The 3424-nt window shown below is 42.1% G+C and overlaps 1 pseudogene; it reads right to left on the bottom strand.

Annotated features, from left to right (window-relative positions):
* Positions 1 to 1095: 1095 nt before the first annotated feature.
* LOC110315395 lies at positions 1096 to 2074 on the bottom strand (annotated as a pseudogene).
* Between the last annotated feature and the right edge of the window lie 1350 nt (positions 2075 to 3424).

The following is a 3424-nucleotide window of genomic DNA, read 5'->3' as shown; positions in this document are numbered from 1 at the left end:
AAGAACACACATGGTATGTTCTGATATGTGGATATTAGCCCAGAGTCTCAGAATACCCAAGATAAAATTAACAGACAATGTGAAGCTAAAAAAGAAGGAAGGCCAAAGTATGGATACTTCGGTCCCTCTTAGAAGGGGGAGCAAAATAACTATGGAAGGTATTACAGAGAGAAGGGGTGGAGCAGAGACTAAAGGGGAGGCCATCCAGAGACTGTCCCACCTGGGGATCCATCCCATATACAGTAACCAAACTCAAACATTTTAGATGATAACATGTACTTGCTGAAAGAAACCTGATATATTTGTCTCTTGAGAGGCTCTGCCAGTGCCTAATAAATACTGAAATGTATGCTCATAGCCATCCACTGAACTGAGTACAGGGTCCACAATGGAGGAGCTAGGGAAAGGGCCCTAGGTGATGAAGGGGTTTGTAGCCCTATAGGATGAACAACAATATGAACTAACCAGCACCCCAGAGCTCCCAGGCACTAAACCATCAATCAACCAAAGAGTACACATGGAGGGACCCATGGCTCCAGTTGCAGGTGTAGCAGAGGATGTTAGGCCATGAATGGGAGGAGAGACCCTAGGTCCTGTGAAGGCCCTATGACCCAGTGTAGGGAAATACCAGGGACAAGATGTAGAAGTGAGTGGCTTGGTGAACAAAGGGAGGAGGATAAGGTGTTTTCAGAGGGGAAATCAGGAAAGGAAGTAACATTTGAAATGTAAATAAAGAAAATATCTAATAAAAAGTGAAAAAATTGCAAAACCAGTGTTCAGTTATGGGAGTGGGTGGGTTTGGGAGCCAAGGGGGTGGGGTGGGGAAGGGGATAGGGGATTTTTGTAGTGGAAACTGGGAATGGGGATAACATTTGAAATGTAAATAAAGAAAATACTTAATAAAAATAAAATGAAATAAAAAGAAAATTTTGGCCCATATTGGATAAATTCATTGACAGTGCCAAGAATGTTGGAGAAATGATCATTTCTGACTAGTTTGAGAAGTATAAGCAAACTAGATTTTTAAAAAAACAATTGAAAGCATTACAGTCATTGAGGTGTTTCTGAGAGAAGAGTAAGTTAATGTATTGACTCTCAACATCTACTTTCTGACATCTCAATGATTTTCTGAAGATGGCTGTCTGTATATTTGTCCTCCTCAGGAGAGTCTTCCAGAGCCCTCTTAAGAACCGTTTTTGAGGGACCAATGATTTCTACAAAGCCTAAATGAGTCTACAAGGAACTAAATGATGGGATTAGCAGAGCTGTTTACACAGGACTGGAGTGCAGTAACTTGGTAAATGTGACAAAAGGGATGGTGTAGATGAACCCCCAAACCCATATAACTGGAACAAGTTAAGCCCAAGAAGCAGGTCACAGATGAGGTAGAACATCACTGTGAGAGAGATGGAAACATACAGTCTGTACAGTGGTTTCCTCCTAGAACCACAGAGGATCCTCAGCAGTAGGGCCAGACTAGACCCAGAGAGAAGCATAAATAAAAAAAAATTCAGAAATGCAGTTATAATAAAGTCAACATTTTTCCACAAATGATGATGAGTCTCTCCCAGGAATCCTGAGAAGAACCAATCAAGGATGCCCATGAGAAAGAAAGAACCCAGATTAGGGCACATATGATAGCTGACATGTTCCTTGGGAAGTGACAGTGGTCCCAGATTGGCCAAAATACAGACAGGGAGTGCTCTGTGCTGATAGCACTGAGGATGCTCAGGCCTGAGATATAGGTAATGATTGCTGCATTGCCTAAAATATCTTTGCTTAATTTATGGGCATAGATACCATAGAAGTCAATGATTCATAGTAGAGTCAGTAGCAGAAGACAGTAGAGGAAGAAGAAGGAGTCTGCTAGTACCAGGTTGAGGACATAGACTGAGATGGCTTTAATGTGCATGTGGAATCCCAGGAGCTAGAGTACAGTTGTGTTTCCTGCCAGTCCCACCAGGGCAGTGCTAAGGACCAGGAAGGGCGGGGTCAGGATTGGACGGCAGTTGGGATGACCAGTTTCATTCAGTGGTGTAGATTCTGTGTTGTGGCATGAGATGGTTGGATCCATGGTCACAAACCTTCCAGTGGTGTCCCTGAAAACACAGATAATATTTGAGCACCTTAACATTGAACCTTCTTCTTTTGATCATAATGTAATATAGATATTCTAGTCAACATGTCTTAATAAAATCATTTATAAATAAAAGGAGAGTAACATGAACATATGAACTAAGAATTCTGTACTGTGGATTCCAATTCAGAGCTTGTGTATACTCTATAGTCTGGGTCTTTCTTCCTTTGTATAACTCGGGGCCTTTAAATAACATGGAAATGATTCCCTTTTGTCATGGTCAGAGTTGGATCCATTTTTGTGCTCCCCTGTAACTCCAGAAAGGGAAGCATCACATTTGCCTCCCCAGGGCTTAAAATAACACAGAGAAGATGAAGATCTTCTTTGTTGATGTACATTAAGGGAAAGATACTTCTGCATGGTAAAAAAATGGATTCTGAGTTCTTCCCCTACTCTGGGTTGAGATGTGACTCTGGTCTGTGGATCAGATTACAGATCACATGCATCAACCTCCTCCCTTAAGTTGATTGAGGTGCACATGTCAGTACCCTGGTCAGAAGACTGGTAAGGTGGCAGAAGGAATGACAGTTCATTCATCCTTCACAGAAGTGTCACCCTCTATGCAGCCATCTCTGACCTTCCCTTGGGGGGCACAGTTAAGCCTGTCTACTTCTCTCAATGCACTCTAACTCAGAAAAGTGTAAAGTATGCTTTTCTTTCTTAGGATCTCCTTTTCTTTTGAACATGGGCCAAAAGCCCAAGCAAGATTTTCCTGACCCTCTAGACTCTCCATCATTTCTGAAACCCACATCCCTCTCCACCATGGAGTTTTCCCTCAACTTCCATTGCTGGACATGCCAGCTTTCCTGGGATGTCAAAGGCATGGCTTTTTCTCTTCCCCTTCTCCATCTCCCTCCTCCTGTCAGCTGCCCAGATTTACAGCCTGCTTACTCTGTTGCTTTGCTCTGAAATTTTAGTAAAACTGTGATTGAGCTTCCTTCTGAATCTGTTTTTACAATGTTTTCTTTGGGGGGGGTTGTTTTAAAATTCTTCTATTACTGAGGGAATCCTGATTTCTCACATAATACGAGGTTTTACTATGGCTTGCCTGAACTTGTAGATTTATTTTTGTACACACATTGTATGTGTATGAGTAGGCTAGGTTGGAGGAGAGAGGCAGAGGTTTATATATGAGTATGGACTGTATTTCCCAGCACCATAAAGAACAGAGGAAGGGGAGTGAGGTCTCAGCTCCAGGAAAACAGTGAGAGAAATTAAAATGGAACAACAAAAGGAAGACTTAATTGGCATGGTGTGTAGTAAGCCACATGAATGGATTTCTTTATT

Source organism: Mus pahari, unplaced genomic scaffold (assembly GCF_900095145.1).
Source record: "Mus pahari unplaced genomic scaffold, PAHARI_EIJ_v1.1 scaffold_10340_1, whole genome shotgun sequence".
Classification (NCBI taxonomy): Eukaryota; Metazoa; Chordata; class Mammalia; order Rodentia; family Muridae; genus Mus; species Mus pahari.
Note: the sequence above shows the minus strand (reverse complement) of the source record. Positions and strands in the feature narration are given on the sequence as shown.